The following is a 24469-nucleotide window of genomic DNA, read 5'->3' on the forward strand; positions in this document are numbered from 1 at the left end:
GGGGTTTCAGGTGCAGGCTACCCTGGGGCTGTGGCAGGGAGAAAGGACTCCCCCAGCCCTCTCTCACTGCAGCAGGCCGAGGAAGAGCACCTCCCCTTGCTGGGCCAGCTCCAGGGCTGGGACCTGGGGAGAGGTGGCTCTCCCCGCTGTGACCCTTGATAGCCTGCAGTACAGCTTAGAGGGAACTTAGGTTTGGTCTCACCTTGCATGTACCAGGAGAGAGGCAGTACCGCAACATGCAGAGGGGTTGTACCTCGATACGTCAGGAGTGATGTGTAACTTGTTTGTACCTGTGTATAAGAATGCATCCCTGAGTGGATGTCTTTGTCTGGCCTAGGGGGCAGTGGTAAATCCTGCCACTGACTGAGCCGGTCCATTGTCAGGGAGCACATATGTACCAGCAGAACTGTAGACATATGATCCGGGGAGCTAGAGACTGTGTTTTGTTTGGCGATAAACCTGGCTGGGTGCCTTCGTACCTTATTGTACCTGTAGTCATTTGGCAGTTCGCTCAAGATCTGCTGTGCCAGCTATCTGCGCAGAGCTGGGACAGCACACAGGGAGAACACACTCACACGAGGTGACTGTTATCAACATTGGATAGAGCAGAGCACCATACTGGTGACGTTCGATGACATCTGGGTTCCATGTGCTTCTCAGTCTGAGTATGAATGGCAGAACTTGACTTTTAGCAGATCAGTTGAATGCTGTTCTTATGGAGACTTTCGCTCAATTGTTAGTACTGGTAAGATAAAAAGGAGTTCCATTGTTATCTGTAAAAACAGTGACAATGAGCAAACATTCTGCATTCTTGAGAGCACATCTAGAAGCTCAAGAAGTTGGCAATCTGGGTTCTACTCCATACCTTTTTTCTATGTTTAAGCTATTCATAACCATTTAGCCTTGTTCTTTATTTCAACAATCAGAAAAAAAATCCTCATGGCTAAAACATTAACTGTCATATCAGCTATTAATCAAAAAAGAGGGTTCATTACATAAAAAATGCCCACATACGTTTCATATAAGTGAAACTCAAGCCTACCTTTTAATATGTTACATATAAAAAGCATTTGTCATGGTAATTCAGTCTCTTAGAAAAGTGGAGTGTGGGTGGGCAGAGATCAGTGAGGTGGCTTCTGAATGGGAATTCTGTCAGCTTTTTCAAACAGTGACGGGCCCAAACCAGAGCTGTCTCCAATGCACTGCCCCCAGTTTTTGGAACAGTTCAGATTCAGGCTCATCTCTACTTTCGTTAATAAAGGGGTTCTTCCCCCATTTCAGAAAAATAGTCTCCATAAATGGTTTTGAACGTGCCTACTGTTCCAGCTGCAACCATTTTTCTAAATCTGTCTTTTCTTGGTGGACATAGAGTAAGATTAACTTGTGGAGTTTGGTAGTAGTTATTATTTGTATTACAGTAATTCCCAGAGGCTCCAATCACAGCCATGTTCTTCTAGACTTTGTGAAAACACAGGAAGAGAAGATCCCAACACGATTCCCACCTAATTTGAAAGAAGGTGCAAAATATCTGTGTAATAAAGTCAAGGAGGAAGAGGAGAAGGGAGGATGAAGGTAATGACAATAATATTATAAGATTGCCTAGGTTACGTGATAACTCTGAATGACTTAATTTTTAAACAAATACCCACTATCCCCAATTGTTGTTTACACTCACTACTCTTAGTTGGTTTCAGAGTAACAGCCGTGTTAGTCTGTATTCGCAAAAAACAAAGGAGTACTTGTGGCACGTTAGAGACTAATCAATTTATTTGAGCATAAGCTTACCTGAGCTACAGCTCACTTCATCGGATGCTTATGCTCAAATAAATTGGTTAGTCTCTAAGGTGCCACAAGTACTCCTTTGCTTTTTACTCTGAGTTGGCTAATTTTATGTAGCCATCCCAGAAGTGGGTCATCAGGAAGAATTTGAAGAAGATAGATAGAGAGAGGACTCCCTCTCTCTCTCTCACACACCCACACCCACACCCACACCCAGAGCATTTGCACTTGGCTGTGATAGCTCCTGTGCCTGCTTGTTCCCAGCTTGTTCCTGCCTCGCTCAGGTCCCACTCCTGCCTTGTTCCAGCTCTGCCCCTGCCTTGCCTCACTCCAGATAACCCAGTTCTGACCCTTGGCTCTGATTCCTGACTTCTGTTCTGACTCTTGGTTCTGGCATCTGGCCTCTGACCCTGAGCTCCAGTTCTTGGCCAGCAATGCCTACTGTAACCACTAGGCATAGGTGCCAACTCCATTCATGCTCTGGTGCTGGAGTACCCATGGGGAAATATTAGTGGATGGTCTGCGCCCACTGGCAGCCAAGCTCCCCACCCTCCACCCCACCTCTTCCTCCTCCACCCCCCCGAGCGTGCTGTGTCCCCACTCCTCCACCTACCTCCCAGCGCTTCCCCCTAGCTGCCACCAAACAGCTGTTTGGAGGCGTGCTGGGAGGGAGGGGGAGGAGCAGGAATGTGGTGGGTCCGGCGGGGGGGAGGCGGGGAAGAGGTGGGGCTAAGGTGGGGGTTGGAATAGGGGCAGGAAGGGGGTGGAGTTGGGTTGGGGACTTTGGGGAAGGGGTTGGAATAGGGGCGGGGCCAGGGTGGGAAGAGGTGGGGCAGGGGCGGGCCGCATGGAAGGGGTGGAGTGGGGGCAGGGCTGGGGGCAGAGGGGGGGTTGAGCACCCAGAGAAAAGCGGTGAAGTCAGCACCTATGCCACTAGGGACGACGGCCCACATCCTGCTCTCTGACAGACAGTGAGCTGTCTGAGGCAGGCACTGTCATTAGGAGGAAATAAGATGATGCGTAGGACTTAGTAGTGGTGGTGTGGGAATCCACTGGGTAATGGACTGAATTTTGCTCTGTATGTCTTGTTGCTGGGTTATTAATAGAGCTCGTTGGAACATTTTTGATGAAATCTAAATATGCTGTTTCATTGATGTTGAAATATTTTATCGAGCTATATCCATTTTTATGAAGTCTTAATTGAGATAGACAAGGTAGATGAGGTAATATCTTTTATTGGACCAACTTCTTCTGGTGAAAGAGACAAGGTTTCAAACTTTACAGAGTACTCAGAATCATAGAAAATTAGGTTTGGAAGAGACCGCAGGAGGTCATCTAGTCCAACCCCCTGCTCAAAGCAGGACTAACAACAACTAAACCATCCCAGCCAGGGCTTTGTCAAGTTGGGCCTTAAAAACCTCTAAGGATGGAGATTCCACCCCCCCCTCCAGGTAACCCATTCCAGTGCTTCACCACCCTCCTAGTGAAATAGTTTTTCCTAATATCCAACCTAGACCTCCCTCACTGCAACTTGAGACCATTGCTCCTTGTTCTGTCATCTGCCACCACTGAGAACAGCCGAGCTCCATCCTCTTTGGAACCTCCCTTCAGGTAGTTGAAGGCTGCTATCAAGTCCCCCCTCACTCTTCTCTTCTGCAGACTAAACAAGCCCAGTTCCCTCAGCCTCTCCTCGTAAGTCATGTGTCCCAGCCCCCTGATCATTTTCGTTGCCCTCCGCTGGACTCTCTCCAATTTGTCCACATCCTTTCTGTAGTGGGGAGCCCAAAACTGGAGGCAATATTTCAGATGTGGCCTCCCCAGTGCCGAATAGAGGGGAATAATCACTTCCCTCGATCTGCTGGCAATGCTCTTACTAATGCAACCCAATATGCCGTTGGCCTTCCTGGCAACAAGCGCACACTTCTGACTCATATCCAGCTTCTTGTCCACTGTAATCCCCAGTTCCTTTTCTGCAGAACTGCTGCTTAGCCAGTTGGTCTCCAGCCTGTATGGTCTTCAGGTTTGTGTAGCTTAAAAGCTTGTTCTTTCACAGACATGCCAGTGCTTGCTAGGGTGGAGCCCCGGAACCTTTAGGGTTGGCAGTTCATAGCCCTGGGCCCTCTTGGCTTGCTGCATCAGTTACAAATGTAAAAAAAATTGCTTGAGCCCCGGCACCTCTTTCATTACAAATTAAGCACTGCTGTTTCACCAACAGTAGTTGGTCCAGTAAAAGATATTACCTCACGCACCTTGTCTCTCATATCCTAGGACAAACACGGCTACAACAACACTGCAAGAAATGGAAGATATTTTAACTGAGATGGTTTTTTGAAGTCCAGGGATGTCTGATAATTTCTCACCAGAGAGAGAGAGAGAGAGAAAGAGACACACAGAGAAGAATTGAGAACCTGAAAACACATGCTCTGTCCCCACTCATAGAATCATAGAATCATATAATATCAGGGTTGGAAGGGACCCCAGAAGGTCATCTAGTCCAACCCTCTGCTCGAAGCAGGACCAATTCCCAGTTAAATCATCCCAGCCAGGGCTTTGTCAAGCCTGACCTTAAAAACCTCTAAGGAAGGAGATTCTACCACCTCCCTAGGTAACGCATTCCAGTGTTTCACCACCCTCTTAGTGAAAAAGTTTTTCCTAATATCCAATCTAAACCTCCCCCACTGCAGCTTGAGACCATTACTCCTCGTTCCGTCATCTGCTACCATTGAGAACAGTCTAGAGCCATCCTCTTTGGAACCCCCTTTCAGGTAGTTGAAAGCAGCTATCAAATCCCCCCTCATTCTTCTCTTCTGCAGGCTAAACAATCCCAGCTCCCTCAGCCTCTCCTCATAAGTCATGTGTTCCAGACCCCTAATCATTTTTGTTGCCCTTCGCTGGACTCTCTCCAATTTATCCACATCCTTCTTGTAGTGTGGGGCCCAAAACTGGACACAGTACTCCAGATGAGGCCTCACCAATGTCGAATAGAGGGGAACGATCACGTCCCTCGATCTGCTCGCTATGCCCCTACTTATACATCCCAAAATGCCATTGGCCTTCTTGGCAACAAGGGCACACTGCTGACTCAAATCCAGCTTCTCGTCCACTGTCACCCCTAGGTCCTTTTCCGCAGAACTGCTGCCTAGCCATTTGGTCCCTAGTCTGTAGCTGTGCATTGGGTTCTTCCGTCCTAAGTGCAGGACCCTGCACTTATCCTTATTGAACCTCATCAGATTTCTTTTGGCCCAATCCTCCAATTTATCTAGGTCCTTCTGTATCCTATCCCTCCCCTCCAGCGTATCTACCACTCCTCCCAGTTTAGTATCATCCGCAAATTTGCTGAGAGTGCAATCCACACCATCCTCCAGATCATTTATGAAGATATTGAACAAAACCGGCCCCAGGACCGACCCTTGGGGCACTCCACTTGATACTGGCTGCCAACTAGACATGGAGCCATTGATCACTACCCGTTGAGCCCGACAATCTAGCCAGCTTTCTACCCACCTTATAGTGCATTCATCCAGCCCATACTTCCTTAACTTGCTGACAAGAATACTGTGGGAGACCGTGTCAAAAGCTTTGCTAAAGTCAAGAAACAATACATCCACTGCTTTCCCTTCATCCACAGAACCAGTAATCTCATCATAAAAGGTGATTAGATTAGTCAGGCATGACCTTCCCTTGGTGAATCCATGCTGGCTGTTCCTGATCACTTTCCTCTCATGCAAGTGCTTCAGGATTGATTCTTTGAGGACCTGCTCCATGATTTTTCCAGGGACTGAGGTGAGGCTGACTGGCCTGTAGTTCCCAGGATCCTCCTTCTTCCCTTTTTTAAAGATTGGCACTATGTTAGCCTTTTTCCAGTCATCCGGGACTTCCCCCGTTCGCCACGAGTTTTCAAAGATAATGGCCAATGGCTCTGCAATCACAGCCGCCAATTCCTTCAGCACTCTCGGATGCAACTCGTCCAGCCCCATGGACTTGTGCACGTCCAGCTTTTCTAAATAGTCCCTAACCACCTCTATCTCCACAGAGGGCTGGCCATCTCTTCCCCATTTTGCGATGCCCAGCGCAGCAGTCTGGGAGCTGACCTTGTTAGTGAAAACAGAGGCAAAAAAAGCATTGAGTACATTAGCTTTTTCCACATCCTCTGTCACTACGTTGCCTCCCTCATTCAGTAAGGGGCCCACACTTTCCTTGGCTTTCTTCTTGTTGCCAACATACCTGAAGAAACCCTTCTTGTTACTCTTGACATCTCTGGCTAGCTGCAGCTCCAGGTGCGATTTGGCCCTCCTGATATCATTCCTACATGCCCGAGCAATATTTTTATACTCTTCCCTGGTCATATGTCCAACCTTCCACTTCTTGTAAGCTTCTTTTTTATGTTTAAGATCCGCTAGGATTTCACCATTAAGCCAAGCTGGTCGCCTGCCATATTTACTATTCTTTCAACTCATCGGGATGGTTTGTCCCTGTAACCTCAACAGGGATTCCTTGAAATACAGCCAGGTCTCCTGGACTCCTTTCCCCTTCAAGTTAGTCCCCCAGGGGATCCTGGCCATCCGTTCCCTGAGGGAGTCGAAGTCTGCTGCTTCTGGCTCTTCCCCTGTCGCTGTGCTATGGCCCCTGCTCGGGCTAGAGCTGTGGCTGGCATTGGGGTTGCAACACCTGCCTGCCCAGTGTGCCAGGCCTCAGGGGATGAGGGCTGGGGCCATGCTGCCCACCCTCCTGGTATTCCTGGGTTGGGGGCACTCCGGGGCTAGGAGAACCAGCCTGGGGTGAGGGCTGGTGGCTGCCATGGGGGGGGGGCCCTCTGGGCTCCGGCCGGGGGGGTGAGGAAGGAGTAGAGCCTCGGGCAGAAGGGGCAGGGCTGGGGGCTAGCCTCCCCCAGCCAGCAGTTCATGTGCCACCCATGTCTGGCCAGCTCTTGTTTTTAGACCTTGGGATAAATGATGGGTCTGTTTACTTATTACTGTGTTTTAAAAGATTGCCAAGGGTGCACAGAGCTTTGGATGGGTGTTCTTTTGTTACACCATAGCAAAAACCTAAATAGATAGGTTAATAATAAATAAATTGGTTATGTTTGTACAGCACCTATCTTAATGGGACTCTGGCGTGGCTGAAGACTCTAGGCAGAAGCATATGAAATAGCAAAACATTCTGAGGAATACTATCCTCAGGGTAGTTCTGACCTCACTTAAAAAAGCTAGTACTGGAAATTGCAAGAATCTGCTCTCACCATCACTACTTGTGCTTGAAGAGAAGAGAGGCCAGAGGTTATGTCTGACAGCTGAACAGGACAAACACTTTTTTTAAAGCTGAACTATTCAAGAAAGAAGCAACCTATTGAAGTTAGAATGGCACTTGGTACAGTGAGTTATAGTAAAATGCCTCCTGAGCTCATGCAGAAATTTTTAGAGAGGCACAACTTGGGGCAGTTCTGCTTAGGAAACAGTTTTTATTGGGTTATTAATGCTACCAGATACAGTAACATCATAGAGCACCAGTACCTAGAATAATATACCCTCATAAAGTGTACTGAGAAGCAACCCAGGGAAAGAGGTGTCAAGGTTCCTTCCCCACTCTGAACTCTAGGGTACAGATGTGGGGACCTGCACGAAAACCCCCTGAGCTTATTTTTACCAGCGTAGGTTAAAACTTCCCCAAGATACAAACTATTTTACCTTTTGCCCTTGGACTTTATTGCTGCCACCACCATGCGTCTACCAAATATATAACAGGGAAAGAGCCCGCTTGGAAACGTCTTTCCCCCCAAAATCCTCCTCAAACCCTAGACTCCCTTTCCTAGGGAAGGCTTGATAAAAATCCTCACCAATTTGCATAGGTGAACACAGACCCAAACCCTTGGATCTTAAGAACAATGAAAAAGCAATCAGGTTCTTAAAAGAAGAATTTTAATAGAAGAAAAAGTAAAAGAATCACCTCTGTAAAATCAGGATGGTAAATATCTTACAGGGTAATCAGATTCAAAACATAGAGAATCCCTCTAGGCAAAACCTTAAGTTACAAAAAGACACAAAAACAGGAATATGCATTCCATTCAGCACAGCTTATTTTATCAGCCATTTAAATAAAACAGAATCTAACGCATATCTAGCTAGATTACTTATTAAGTTCTAAGATTCCATTCCTTTTCTGTTCCCAGCAAAAGCATCACACAGACAGAGAGAACCTTTGTTTCTCCCCCCCCCTCTAGCTTTGAAAGTATCTTGTCTCCTCATTGGTCATTTTGGTCAGGTGCCAGCGAGGTCATCCTAGCTTCTTAACCCTTTACAGGTGAAAGGGTTTTTCCTCTGGCCAGGAGGGATTTTAAAGGTGTTTACCCTTCCCTTTATATTTATGACAAGAGGAAAGATAGTAGAAGAGCCTGCTGATTCAGTTATGGCATTAGTAATTCATTCTCCCTTTTCACTTCTGTAGAGATACAAATGGTGTTCCTTCACTATGTGATCTGAGGAAGAGTCAGGAGAATAAAAACAATGAGGAGTCCTTGTGGCACCTTAGAGACTAATAAATTTATTTGGGCATAAGCTTTCATGGGCTAAAACCCACTTCATCAGATGCATGGAGTGAAAAATACAGTAAGCAGTATATATATATTACAGCACATGAAAAGATGGGAGTTGCCTTACCATGTGGGGGGTCAGTGCTAACAAGGCCAATTCAATCAAGGTGGACATCGCCTATTCCCAACACTTGACAAGAAGGTGTGAGTATCAGAGGGAAAATTTCTTTTTGTAGTGACCCAGCCACTTCCAGTCTTTATTCAGGTCTAATTTGATGGTGTCCAGTTTGCAAATTAGTTCCAGTTCTGCAGTTTCTCGTTGAAGTCTGTTTTGTATTTCCTGGAAGCAGACTAGCACCCGGCTGAGTGATAGGTCTGACAACTAAGAGAAAAGGCAGACACACAAGCAAAATGCATTGTTGGTGATGCTCTGCTCTTTCCTAGGAGTATCCTCAGCACCACTGCCTTTTTGTTCATGATGCTATTACACAGAAAAAAAATCAATATTTCTTTCCCTACATGCAGCGGTGAGAGAAAGAAAGGAACACAGAGTAGTTGAAGAGAAATGCAGTGTTTATGGCTCTCATAGATGGGTTGAATGCAAGGAGTCTTGGCTGGTATTTGATTTTGACTTAGGTAGAGTACCTGGCTATCCCGATACATAAGCTCCAGCGAAGCACTAGATGCCACAACCCACAATCACTGCTCAATACTTCTTTCTTCCCCCAAAAAGGTAGCTTTTAAAATCCCTATCTCTTTGTTTCCTCAGATTTATTTCTGTGTGAAGTTCACATTCTACCAGATTCAGTTCATTAAGCTCCCACTGAATGGCTCATTCTGCAGCCACAGCACATGCTATACACATAGCACTGCCTTTTCATCCAGCGTCTAGAAAAATGCATTCTGTGCAACCTTTCATGAACTGTGCTTGTCTTTTGTACTGCTGAGTAGCTTGTATCTGTGGTTCCCTCTCAAATCCAACAAACTGATTTCTCCACCCACAAAAGCAATGCACCTTGAAAGGTGGCCTTCACTCTTTCCCTCAGTTCAGCTACATCCTTTTACACCCTTATTCTAAGCTGTCAACAGGAGGTTTTTGTATCCTAACTGCTAGACTTCTACTGGTTTAGTGTCCTAGTTGCTACTCAGTAATTTATCTGTAAAGGGGTTTAGATTGGGCTTAGAATCTGGCCTTGTAGCTCCAATCTCTAGCCAACTATATAAGAGTGCTGGGTTGCAAATGCTGAAAGAGCAGCAAAGGGTTAAAGGAAACAAAATATTTTTTCATAACTTTTCCTCGTGGTTTTGGAAGCTTAGGAGTTAAATCTATTTTCTCACCGAAAAGGTAATGTGCATGCATACCGGCACTGATTTGTTACTGCACCATAACATACATTCCATGTGGGGCTGGGCTCTTAGGATTGTTTTATTTTTTTAAAAAGTAACAATCATGAAAGCATTTGTTATGAAAAAATAAGACACAAATAATCACATATTTTTTTAAGCAGCTCTAAGAAGCCTGGGAAGAAAACAGGGAAGAACTGAGGTGGGGAGCGGGTGTTGGCCTGAAGGCAGTCATGGGAGCCAACTGCATGCTCCTATCTAAAAAAGGTGTACTGGCTGTGCTGTATGGGTCAGAGCGTAGAACTGGATGTGTTCCTATTGCTTGCTTGCCCGAGTCTGCTTATTTTAAGTGCATGCTTATTGAGGCAACGTGAGTGCAGTGGACATGCTAGTTAAGATCAGAATTATGGGCTTCAGGTCTGAGGTATGGAGTGAGAAGAATGCATCACTTAAGTACATTGGCTCACCGTGATGCCCTTGTGGCACCATACCAAATCATGCCCCTTTATTTACACTCTTCCATACATCTTACACAATCTTCATAAGGTTACCGGTCATCTTCCACTCTTTGATAACCTTTTATGTACTGATACAGCTGTGGGAAGCTTAATGGGTGGTGGTACTCTGAAAAGTGACTCTGTAAAAATATTTTTGTAAGGTCACAAGTAGAGATGGTTGGAAAATATGCAGATAACATCTTTCATTGGAGAATATCGTTCTGTTTACATTGAAATGCTTCACGAAATCACATCAATTTCACCAGAATTTTGTTTCAGAGAAAAACCTGGGAAAAAAGCACTGGCAATATTGAGATGTCCCGTTTCAACATTTTTTGAATGAAATATTTTGAGTTTTCATTTTTAAATGACTTTTCATTTCTATTTTATGTTTTTATTTTATGAAATATTACATAGTATAAAAGACTTTTAAAACATCTACATCCATTTGATTCATCTGATTTTTTTCCCAAAATTTGCCTTCACAGAATTTTGAAAATTTCAGGTTTCATTCTGATTTGGAATAAAGCCAGATTTTTAAATTTCAGAATCTTTAATGAATGGGATTTCCACCGTCCACACAACTCTAGTCCCAAATCTACTGCCTCTTAAGACTCCAGAGCAAACTTCCCCAGTGAAAGAAAAAATATACCACCTGCAAACTTATTCTGGGATCTGAAAGTCAAGTAAAGGTTCTTCAACTGGAATTTATGTCTGCTTACTTTACCTACATATATACCTTTTACGGCTTTATGCTCTTCTTGGCCCTGCAGAACCATCATCGCAGTTGTGGGAGAGCGAGTTGGACTGGATATTCACGTATATATCATTTAAAATAAATAGCAAAATATAGGAGAGGAAAATCAGAAACTGTAAAACTTTAGTGATTTGACACTGATAAAACAGGACAAATGGGTTAGTCTTCCATTTATTCTGTTTTATAGCAAATGCTCCTGGTCTGCGACCTTGTGTGCCAGAGCTCACCCCACATCAATTTTTAAAATGTTTTCTTGTTTCTTCATGATTAACTCATAAACATGGTTTTAAAATGGAAAAGCTGGTACGATAGCAGCTCATGTGTTACTGCTTTACTACCAACTCAACAAACTGATATCTCTCAATTACAACTACTGGAAACCATGTATTAACTATAGATGAAAAATGTAAGGATCTTGTTTCCTGCCGCACACTTAGTGAAGTCACTCGGTAAATGAAATGATGTTTTCAGGTAATATACTGACATGCTACACTGGAGTCAGCTGTAAATCAAACTGACCTTAAATTACCCTTCAAACCTGCATCATTTCAAAAATAATTACTGCTCCAAAAAAAGCCCTCTTGCTAATAAATGTATTAAATTGAAATAATTTTACTTTATCAAATACTGAAGAGGGAAAGGGGCAATTTCTATTACACTCTGCATGGAAGACTGATGTAATAATAAATAAATGAAAATGTCGTTTGATCCCCATATATCTTGGAAGCAATACCACTCTGCAACACTCCAAACTGAGATAAGGGAATAGAAAAACTGAGGAGAAAGAAAATTACAGGACAAGTCGGTATTACCAGAACCACACCTCTGAAATCAAGGAATGAACTCTTCATATGGCTCAAAAAAGCTAGTACAGACCCAGCAGTAACACTCTTCTAAGGAGCGCTGTAAGAAGACCAATAGTTAGTATGACTTCTTTGTATGTGAATGAGTTAACTGCAAGCATTTGACCTTAATATGCCCAAATAAATTTGTTAGTCTCTAACAAGGTGCCACAAGGACTCCTCTTTGTTTTTGCTGATACAGACTAACATGGCTACCACTCTGAAACAACTCATTATGTTTTTAGAGAAAATAATGTTCCATTTGTTTGCCTATTGAAGTGACTGAGCGCTCGTGAAATTTGCAAGAAGTGTTCACAGATTCACCATCACAACAACAAGAAAACCAAGACCATGGGGCCTATTCTGGCACAAACAGCGTACAATGGAATTGTACCTGCTTACTCCTTGCCTACTACTTTGCAACAGTAGTCTGTAATTTTACTGTTTCAATTGGCTTTTATTCCTGCAGATTGCCTTGCCTCTAGCTCTTTGCTTTTGTGTTTGGTTTGTCTGTTTCACTTTGGTGTCCCTGATGCTTGGTGCTTTTTGGAAACATTGCCTAGTGGTCAGTTTTTTCTTAATGCAAGGGGAGGATGCTGGTACAGGGAGCCTGGGCACTCCCACTTTACCAGGCTCTGGCCCACAGCCCTGTGAGGGTTAACCAAAGGATCAGGACCCAAGAGCATCTTAAGGCTGCTCTCTCTGAGCCGCCTCCTCCCCCGGATCCAAGCTTTGCAGTCTGTAGAAAAAGCAAAGGTGCTAAAGAAAAGGTACAAATGGTACCTTCAGTCTTTCTGGGCCTAGGAGGTAGGCACCCTTCCCAGAGCGGCTGCTGCAGTGTCCCTTCTCAGGCACTCCAAAGACAGATCCTTCTCCCTGCCTTGTCAGCCCCCTTCTGAGCTGTCTGGCTTCCTTTTAAGTCCCTCCTCCCCCTGGAGCATGCTCTGCAGGTGCAGCTGGGTGGGGTTGTCTGGCCCCACAGTTGCTCTTTAATTCCTTCTGCCCTAGTGTGGGGTTTAAACACCCTGTCATGATGCCCTCTATTTTCTTTGTGCCAGATTAACCTCCCTGGGCTCAATGGTCAATCTAAATTCCAGCAGAAGCTCCACAGAAGGCCTGTTGGTGGAGGTTTCTCACGGGAGAGGGGATGGGTCAATGACTCTCCTGGCCAGCCAGTTGTTGTTCTCTAACAGGCAGGAAATGCTCATTTTTTTGTACTAGACAGCTCTAGGTTGTTGGGATGGTGCCAAATTGGTGCGGCCATAGTGAAAGAATGGTGTCAGCATAACTTGACTTGCCTTAAACATGGCTGAATGGCTGCAGAGGACCCTTTAAGCAGAAGCAGCTTTGATAAAGGACTGGCAAAGTCTGCATGTGCGATGGATATTAAACCTATTGGTTGGCAAATATGGCCCATGCAAAAGTAAATATCACATGTATAAAGTTCCAGCATGGAGCACAGGTTGACCTGATTGTAGTGACCTTACAGCAAGGGCACCAAACAGAGAGCCAGAGTGAATGATTGATGAGTGAGTAAATGTGGGGTGATCTTCATTCGGTACCCTCTCCCCCAGCCCCTTCTAAAATATTAATCAGGTAAAAATTAGTAACCACACTCCCACTGGGCATGCTTTTAAGACATGTGACTCCTTTGAGGAAAAAGAGTATAAGAATCAAGAAAGTAAATGATTGTGGTTGGGATTCATTAATTGATGCTTGATGAAGCAACGCTGCTAGACAGAGCAGCCAAAACTCTGCTCCATGGGCTCAAGCAGGACTGTGAACCAGAGGTGTCTCAAGGCAACCAAGGCCTTGCCTCAGGGGAATCCAAGACAGACCAGAGGGCTGAGAAGAACAGATCAGGAGGAAAGAAGCCATCTATAAACTTGGTAACCACCTTCTCTGTTTGCCAAGTAGGAACTGTGTGAGGCTAACTCAGGGCCTGTTTGTGTATGTTTGTGAAAGAAATACTCGTTAAGAGGAATGTATAGCTCTTAATGTATAGCTCTTAATATCTAATATAGGATTATGTGCTTAATATAACCCTTGACCACTTGTGTAATTCCTTCGCAATAAACTGCTATGTATTGAAGACAATTACTGTGAACCTTTTTCACTGGTATGACAGTAATCTGCTCCACTGGGAGCCAGTAAAAATCCATTTCAGGGTTAGTAACACCCCCTGGTGTCAACATAGGTCTCCTGGGGTGGTGGGACCTATGGGTGACTTGTGCAGATACACCCTGACTTCACCTAGACTTACTGTTTCCAGAGTCCTGCAACTCGGTGAGTGAATCAGATTTTGGTGTCTTCTTCACCCTTCTCGTCAAGACCTCACGTAAATGAGTGTGAGCCCAGAACACATTACACTTTTCTCTGCTCCCACAGCACCAGTGTTGTGGGCAGGATTGGCTGACTTTGCATTGCTTCATGTTTGCTAACTGCGCAGTGAATTACCAATGTCAAATGCAAAGAAACATGTGACCCCGAAGAGCACACCACCCTTGCTGTCAGAGGTAGGTTTTGTGTAGTTGTGCATGTTGTATTGCATTATATAAACCTGTTAAGTTTTACCCCATCGCATGAGCTGATCACCTGCATGTAAGAGTATGCACAACTAAACTAGTTTAGGTAAAGACAGAATTCACTTCATGCAGCCATTTTACAAGTGTGCACAGTGGGTGTAAAACTACTATTCTGGTCTAGTTGCATTTTGCACCCCTGGTATAACTGTAACTGACTACATGGGGTGCAGGCATTGGAGGATCAGACCCAGTGTATCTCAGTTCCTGGTATGTTTTGAGCATGAGTAATCTAGCTCATGTCAGGGAAGATAGATAAGATGCTCAAGGGTTCAATTTTTTCTGATTGACAAACTCTGTCATCATGCCTCTCATAATTTCCCCATTAGCTATATTCTTGATTCCTGATAAATTATCCACAGAATTCACTATTATCTTCACCCCCAAACACACCGCCTTTAGTCATCATGTTGTTACTACAGTGTGAACTGTAAGATGTAACATTTCTTTTTGTATGGTTTGGTTTAAATTGCACGGTTAACTAATGCCTCTCACTGGAGCATCAAGTCTAGTTCAAGAATGAGTTTCATCTGAGTTTGATGAGCTTTGCCAAGTTCATCAAGTTCATGAGCTATGATGTAGCACTTTAAAGAGTGGAGAGAATAGGGACAGAATTAGACAATCCATCAATGATAATTTGTACTCAAAGTGATCAGGAGAGTGGAGGACCTGGGAGCTCCAGCACCGCTTTATGCCAGCAAGGGCTGAAACCCAGCACTAATGAATTTTAAAAATATGTTTTTCATTTTAATTTGAATAGGCCAAAAAACTTTCTGTGAAGACTGAAAGAGAAATAGCAATATCAAGTTAATATATTAGAAAAAACACAGTCATTCTGCAGACATGACCATAAAGGACAGATCCCTTTCTGACCATCTCCTTTCCCAAAACAGCAATCAGCTACTTCAGGTGCCATTATGCCAGGGGTTGTGAATAGGATCTGAGGCTCATGATCACCCTGTCGTTCCCAGATTGCTAAATGGGATGGTATAGTTGTGGGGAGGATCCCAGCTAGACAGGTGGGAGGTCCTGGTATGGGGGAAGAGATGAAAACAACTGCTCTACTTCTTGGCTCTAAAAAAATGTTTTTTATTTTGCATTTAATATCCCCCAGGATGGTCTTTGCAGATCGCAGTTTGAAAACTTCTGGAAGGCAATGGGAAGGTGAGATAACCAGACCTATTCACCAGGTGCCACTACTCCTTTCCAATTTCCTGCATAAACTATTTTATTGTGCTTCTGTGCAGTTAAACAGTTACTACACTCCACCCCAAGGGTAGCTGCATTTCAGTGTTTGATGAAATAAGGTCTATATTTATGAGTTTTTACGTAAGATTTTTAAATCTGCAAAGCGCCTTGGGATGAAAGGCTCTACATAAATGGAAGCTAGTATTATTTATACTTGACCATATACCCTCAGCTCTTACCTGCACTGTAGGACTCCAGGAGTTCCTCCATTTCCCTCCTCATTTTCAGCATTGACAACGGGAGTATTTTTCAGCTTTACACTTTAAATATTTCAATTTATATCTTGCACCCACATCTGTATTGTTTTCTAACTCCTATAGATATTTTTGTTTTAGATATTTGTGATCTATCTCCCTTATGTGTATTGGGTTTTTTGACATATGTGACTAATTTGGAGTCCAACTGCACATAGAATGAGTAATTGTTTAATTTTTCAAATAGCCTATCCGCTTGGATGTGGGCTGTACTTACATAAATTAGGCAGGTTTCAGAGTAGCAGCCGTGTTAGTCTGTATTCGCAAAGAGAAAAGGAGGACTTGTGGCACCTCTAAGGTGCCACAAGTCCTCCTTTTCTTTTTATAAATTAGGCAGCTACTGTGACCGAGTCGACTTGAATAATGTATCTCCTAGAAAGGGACCTTGTTGTACCCAGTCATGATCAGAAGTCTTTAGCACTTCCTTGTGTAATTAGAGAGCACATTGTGAAATTAGCAAATTAATTAGAGCTAAGTGTTTAGGGAATGCAATGTAGTGCACTCTTCTCTAGCACTTATATTAGTTTTATGCCTTATTGCTGTGCTTTGCATTAACATGTTAAATAAAGGATATCTGGCTGTGGATCTTGATCTCTCAGTGGCCTTTAGTCCATCTTCATTTAAAAAGGATTTTGAAAAATTGGAGAGGGCTCAGCAAGGAGTCACGAGAGTGATTCAGGGTCTGGAAAACCATATGAGAGATTGAGCTGATTAAGTCTATATAGTTTGTCAAACAGAAGGTTAAGTGGTGAGTTGATCATAGGCTCCAGCTATGCGGGGAGAAGACTTCTGATATTAGTGGGCTTTTTAACCTAGCAGACAAGAGCCAATGGTAGGAAGCAGAAGCTAGACTAATTCAGACTAGAAAGAAAGTCCAAGTTTTCAACATGAGGATGATTATTGGAACAATTAGCTATGAAATATGGTGGGTTCGTCATCATATGACATCTTTCAGTCAAGATTGGGTGTCTTTCAAAAAGAGCTTCTGGCTGAGCTACAGCATACATTGGTCTGTGTTATGCAGGTCAGATTAGAAGATCACATGTGGGACTGCCTTTTCTTTCAAAGTGGTGACAGAAAGATGCTGTCAGAGTTGTCAATAAAGTGTGGTTATTCACATGTTGGAAGAAACGAAGATTTGCTACATGGACATACGTAAAGCCAGACTGTGTGTCACCCTTCTATTGGTGTACAGAGATGAGGGCATAAGGAGCCTTCCTGCCTTTTACATCCCTTTTTAGGGGACTTTCCTGAATGTGGCCACAGTGCTGCTCCCTGAAAGCAGACCAGCCCTGGTCTAAGGACAAATGCAGCAGATGTGCATTTACCTTTAATGACCAAGGGAAAATCCTAAAAGAGAAAGTTGGCATCAGTCATCTGTGCAGGTCACCTTCTCCTAGGCTCTGGAGTGTCTTCAGGTTCATTAACTAAACCCAAGTGAGAAGTGAATGCTATCATGTCTGAGCTTGCTGTGTACAGTGCAGTTGGGGTAACCACTATAATAAGAACATTTTCCATGGGAGAAAAGACAAGTACTCACTGTCCCTTCCAACGAAATGCTAAAACACCTACTCTAGAAATGAAGGATTTACAGTTATTAAACTTAAAGGCACTTGCTGTTCTAGATTTGCACCCATTAGATTCTATCCAATAGCATACACAACCTACTTGCGAAGGGTAGTACAGAATCTGAGAGCAGCCAGAAGAAGACACAGAGACCAAGTTTATTCAGTTATGTCAAACTTGCAATAGTACTGTATGTATATACAAGTTTCAAAAAGACTGCACTGTATCAGCCACATCAGTTTGAGGTGTGTCTTTCATGCTGATGCTCCTTCTTCCAGCTATCTCAATATAATGTGCAATAAAGTATGAATTTGGCTCAAGGGCAGCATTTCACACACAAGAATTTCTCACAAATCTTAGCTGTGTAGAGATTACTGTCTTTCCATAAGGAGGCTGCACATCTTCAGAAAACTTAAGTCCCAAGCAACATTTTACTGGATCCAGGGCAAATCCATAACATGGGGCCCCACCCCATTCCACAAAGACACATGAATTAAAGAAAGAGACATTTGTATTTTGTTTCTGAAATGGCATAGCTAGGCTGTAGCACTTTACAGCTTTACTTTTCTGTCCTTCTTCACTGCAAAATTACAAATGATCTCACTAAAGTCAATTTTTCTTTTCAGTGGACAAAACAACAAGATAACTTAAGTATTCTTGTGCCATAGTAGATTGTATGCAGGTTTTGACGGGAGCCAGCTTGCTGAAACTTCTTTTGGCTTTTGCTACGGTCACTGGCAATAAGCAAAAATTTTGTAGGGCTATGCATAATTCACTCTACATTACTGGTAGTTTTTTGTTGTAAATCTCATTAAATAAAATAAGTGATAGCAGTTCAAGTTCTTTTCCAAAAATAGATTTAAAGATTTTTTCAGGTGCAACATTTCACATGGAAAGGCCTCCCAAAGATCCATACGATACTTGAGAAATTGCCATTTGGTGGATATTTCTTTCAATTCTTCAGGCTCCAGTGAGATATATTTTAGGGCTGAACAGAACATAAACAAATGTCATTGGTTGCTTTGAATCAGCATTCCAACTTACAGATAACATTGTCCAAAGTGAACACATTCCTTCTGAATAGTTTTCAGAGTAGCAGCCGTGTTAGTCTGTATTTGCAAAAAGAAAAGGAGTAATTGTGGCACCTTAGAGATTAACCAATTTATTTGAGCATAAGTTTTCGTGAGTGCATCCGATGAAGTGAGCTGTAGCTCACGAAAGCTTACGCTCAAATAAATTGGTTAGTCTCTAAGTTGCCACAAGTATTCCTTTTCTTTCTTCTGAACAGTGACTGTCTCATTTTCAGAGGTGATTGAACCTGATTCCTCAGGTGTCTCATGAAATCTTTTCTGTTTCCTAACATTCTTCTGTGGTAACTGTGGCAAAATTTGTATTCTTTCTGCCACAAGGCATGCTTCTAAAGGAATTTTGGGCCACTAATCTCCAAGTTGCTTTAATTCTTCAATAAATTCAGCCATGAGAGCTGAGTCTGAATCAAGAGATTCCTCAGGCTTGTAAAATCTTGTTTCTCTCATCAATACTCACTTTATACCAGAAGCTAGTCAACAAAAGTCATGAAAATGAGCTGAAGTACTGTTTCAATACTTCCACTTCTGATCAAGTTTCATGTGTCAAATTTAATTCAAGAGTGCATTCCAGTCATAGGTGCCGACTTTGTGGGTGCTCTGGGGCTGGAGCACCCACAGAAAAAAAAATAGTGGGTGCTCAGCATGCACCGGCAGCCCCCCCTCCAGATCAACTCCTCCCACTCCCTCCCAGCATCTCCTGCCCATCACAGATCAGCTATTCAGTGGTGTGTAGGAGGCATTGCGGGGGAGGAACAAGGGCTGGGTGTGTTTGGGGGGAGGGGTCAGAACGGAGCGGGGTGGAATGGGGATGGTAAGAGACAGGATGGGGGTGGGAAAAGGCAGGGTGGGGCGGGGGCTTGGGAGAAGGGATGGAGTGGGGGCAGAGCCTGGTGAAGGGGGGGTCGAGCACCCCTGGCAACTTATAAAGACAGTGCCTATGATTCCAGTGCTTCCAGAAGACCTAGAAGATCCTTTGTCATTGGATGGACAGAATTAGCGGCTTCCCTCCAGCATATGTCCAACTGAGAATGGAATGAACAGTACATCTTATTCATTATAATCTTCCGCTTCACAGGATAGGCACTGAAATATATGAAAAATTGCTACACACAACCTAAAACTGTTACTGATTCAGTATGTGTGGTTGCAACATTGACTCCTATGAGATTGAGTGGGAAGTGCAAGGAGAATACACATCAAGTTTATCTTTGGACATAACGCAGGCCTGAAAACCTTTTAATTCTGATATATTAGAATCATTATCAAATCCTTTACCTCTACAGTCATCAAGTAGAATGTTTTGGTGCTTCATGCTGACAATTAGCATTTTGGCTGTCTATTCTTCACTTTTTTATTAAAAATTTGAAGAACTCTAGAAATCTTTCTTGAATGTTAAATGTACCACTATCTTGGTCCTGAACTATAAACCTGAATATCAACACATTTCATTCATGGTGAGAGGCATCAGGAGTAGCATTACGTACAATAGAATAACAGATGATTTTTTCTCTCTCTGCAAGAATGGCTGTCTGCATGCTTTTACTATATAATTCAATAACTTGTTCTGACTCTCCCAGGAGAGGTAATATGCCTGTCCTGCCATTGTTCTAACTTCAACCTTCTATCTGCTTCCATTTGATATTAGTCATGAGTTATGCTGTCATAATGAGCTCATAACTCAAGAGTTCAAATAAAGTTGCATTTATGTTGATCAGCCATCAGATTATCATCTTCTTGGAATGCTAAACCTCTGAAGCAAGATGTATGGTAACATCCAACATTCTTTCCAATTTTGCTCTCCATATTGCAGCTTTTGTTAATTTTGAGTTTGAATGTCACTGTCTACTCTCTGTCCATCTTACAGCAACTCATCTAATTCCTTCCACTGGCAGTAGCAGGTTTCATGTTCTACGCTCTTTTCATCTTCAGTAAGTTTATTATATAGTTTGTGCCATCCCCTCCCCCCCCACAGTTAACGAATAACCCTTTCCTTTTTGCCACTATATTGCATTGTTTATCTTCCCCTTCAGAAAATAGCTGTCATGGAAAGCAGTATAGTGCTTGGTTGGTAGCACTCCAAACAAGCCAGTCTCTTGGAATCTTTTGTTTTACACTCGAGACGAGATTCAGGAAAACTATGGCTACCAATGTCTTTGGCACTGACTTCACTAGCTTCTGCATTTCTTCGACATTCAGTATACCTGATAGAACACCTTTTTGGTGAACATAATCTGTAATGTGTTTAGGCCATAATCCTGGATCTTTCAAAAATATGAATTAGTAAGTACTGCTCTCTCCTCCTTGCAAACCTTCCTTTGAGTCTGGTGGTGCTGGTGGTTATGTTACTCAACCATCTCTGGAAGTTTCACGATTCATCTGGCTGCTTTTCTTCATCGATTTCCAAGTCCTGTATTGAAATCACATCACCTTGCCATTTTTCTTCTTCCAGATTCCCAGTTTATGCATTGCTTGAGCCAGACAGTTGAGAGGTCTTGTTTGTCTAGAAAAATTGAAGGATTGACAGGTCTCCTCTAGCTTATTTTCTTTCCCTTTCTTTAAGATCTTGACATTTCTGGTGGCCTGACTTGTTTTATAGCAACACACAGCATATCGCACTTATATTAATGATATAAAAGTGACAAATGCCCTCTAGGCACCCTGGAGGTACTGTTCCCTGTCCCTGAGATCTGGTCTCAGCTCCTCTAGGCACCCTGGAGTACCAGCTCACTGTTCTGAATGTTGCTTCCATTCTAGCACTGTTTCAGATTAGTTCAGGTAAATCTTGCAAGATCTCATGAGATCTGGGTGCCACATACAGACATAGCTACAAACATATTCACCAAGATTATATAAATAACATTTCGTCAAATTCAAACGTCCACAATCTAGCCTGAATTTTTTTCTCATGGTGATAGTCTTGTGCCCTCTGGTTAGGCCTCTTGAACTAGCCAGGCCCTGGAAGAGTACACCCATTTTCCATCCTGTACTTGGGGCATGCATATACTGCTGAATGGCAACACAGACAAGCTTAAACTTAAATGACAAATAATAGGGTAGAGAAGCAGGAATTCTTCCTGAATTACATGGGGAGCTTATCACAGTTCTACAGCATTTAATTGCACCAACGTGGTCAGCATCATTACAAACACTAGTATGATTCTGTCACCAACAAAATCCACTGCAACAAGAAAGATGTTGACATTAGGACATAGAAATCTCAATATATTTCACTACTTAAAGGCTAAATATTCCAATCACCATTCCACTATGTTTACCTACGGAAGGAAAATGGGAAAGTGCAGTAGAAGAAGTGTTAGTTATTCACAAGCCATAGTCCACTGTAGAGGTCATTGGCTTCTCAAGGCTGTTACAGCAAATTGAAACATGCTATTCCTATTCCCTCTCAAGCTGAAAATTCTTCTCTCAGTTGCTAGGCTTCATATTTATAACAACTTGTTGACCAAAGTAAGAAATGTGGGCTAAACAGATGTAAAATGCCATACATGTTACATCAGGTACTTGGATAGGCAGGATTTCTCAAATTACCAACCGTCTACATTTTGGTTCTTGTTTCCAGGGTAGCCTCTAGGCCAAGCATCAGCAGTTGTGCCGCCTTTACCACTGAGCAGAGACACCGGCAGCAGCACACACTATAGAATATGGTTCTGCTTCAGTTTCCACACTTTCCTCCAAAGCACGGTGCTGTGAACCACGCAAAAGCCGGTGGGATGTCTGCTTAATGTTTGGGTCACCTTTTCATGACTAAAGCTGGCAGAAATATAAGAGGAGAAATAGGGGAATCTGGGCTCACACACATCTGCTGCCCTGGCCATGCTTCTTAATTTGATTTTGTGGAGTTTCTTGGACAGCGAATGTCAAATGACGACCATGTTAAAAACTGTGGGATGCACATTGTCTGTACCCAATTTAACCATTGAGTGAACGTTTGTGACACTGCTGTCTGAAACCGGCACAGAGAAAGTTTCCAGTAGAGCAGCTCATTCATACCATAGTATCTCTTTTCTGTATATTATTTATTCTTTTGGCTATAATAGGCTACTTTATATTATATTAAGATACTAGTAACATAAACTGACACAATGCTTCTATATGCCAGAATATAAAGTGTATACAGAATATTGGCAACATAAGGATAGAATAATTCTTTTCAGGAATAAAGGGTCTGAGGTTTTAAACAGAAGAGTTCAGCTGTGTGAGCAAATCAGGAAATTATGCATGTAAAAAGCAATAATTAACCATGGCACTTGCAAATACCAATTCATGTTTACAATGAGCTGTACCACAAACTAGGCATTCAAATGCACATATAAATCCCCACCTAACTTGTTTAGAAATCATACCTATAATATAAACACTAAGTTATAAACCTCAGTTAAAAGGCTACAAAATAAATACTTTTTGCATTCCAAATATTTTTTTTAAATATGCATATTTGGAACTAATAATTCTGTTCCTTATTGTTCTACTGTACTATTCATTGGAATTTCTTAGCTAAAATTTGTATCACATGAATACTGAGAATTTTTTTTTTTTACTCAGCTGTCTACATTAAAAATAGTTTAAAAAACAAGTTCTGAAGGCCTAAGGGGAGGAACCAATATGTTACTCCAAGTCTATGCTCCCCTGAAATCAGTGTGTTTTTTTTTTAAAAAAAAATATCTAATTACTTTGGGGACAAATTTTGCTCTGTTTCACAGATGTAAATCTGGAAAAAATACTTTGAAATCTTTGTAAACTTTGAAAAGGAGGCAACAGTTGTAGGAATCAGTGGACTTGCTCTGGATGCATACCACAGAAAGTGAAGGCAGAATCTAAGGCTGAGCAGGGCCTCTTCAAAAAATTTTGGGCCCCCCCCCCGTGAAGTAATTAAATTGGGACTCAACTCTGTAAAGCTTAAGATTCAGTGTATGTCCTTCATGTTTCTGTCCAAAACTCTTATCCATTGAAACTGGAGGGGGGAGGGGCACTGAGTGCAACAGGAACAGGTGGTGAGAGAATAAATAATGGACCTAGAACTGATGTGCTTGAAGAGAGAAGGGAGCAGTGCATGGTGGCTTCCTGTTAAATCAGAAGAGATGTTTTTGCACAAATGATTTGCAGTAATGGGATATTTTTCTCTTTACATTGTAAACAACATTAACATTTCTTTATCAAACAAATCCATTCATTTTATAATACCATGCCCTTTCCACAGCTTAGAAAAGAAGTTTGCTGCAGGTCTGAAAGCCTGGTATTATTGTTCAGGAAAAATAATCTGATTTTTTGAGTGCCAAAGTAAAAACATTATCATTTGTCTTCCATTTCCTCTTTTGGAGCAAAGGTTAAAAATGCAATTATAATCATTGTGAGTAAATTATCTTTACCTGTATTGGTGTGCTCTGGGAGATTTGTTTGTTTGTGATATATTATTATTACGAGTTTATAATGTGTTCCTGATCAAAAATGAGTAATCATTAAATAAGACTACAGAAAAATAATATCCACACTTTCCAGCTCAGCTGGATTTCAGGAGCAAAAGCACAGCCATTGTTTTCAGAGGTTCCAGTTGCACCTGAAAAAGGAAGGTCAGCCCTCTGAAGATGGACACAGGACAATGCATTTGTGAAAGTCTTTATGCACTCAGGTCAGACTTCCACATATAAAGGCCTTACCTACACCAGCAAACATACACCCCCTGACTTGAAGTGGTTTCCATTATAGACAGGGTTTACAGTTTGGTTCAATGGCTCTCAGTACTCCTGCTATACAAATTGTTCCAGCACCCCTGCTAGCAAGCTTCCTAGTTATAACTCAACACCCTTCAGTACAGCATCACTGGTAGTAGTAATGGCAGAAGTTGCAGGGTAGTCCAGGTCTGGGTATTTTTACCATTGTGCCATCTAACCCTACTCCGATTAGATAGATATTTATACATACAAACTTCCAAATACACAAATGAACACTCTGCTAGGATCAGCCTAATCTG

Source organism: Caretta caretta, chromosome 2 (assembly GCF_965140235.1).
Source record: "Caretta caretta isolate rCarCar2 chromosome 2, rCarCar1.hap1, whole genome shotgun sequence".
NCBI lineage: Eukaryota > Metazoa > Chordata > Testudines > Cheloniidae > Caretta > Caretta caretta.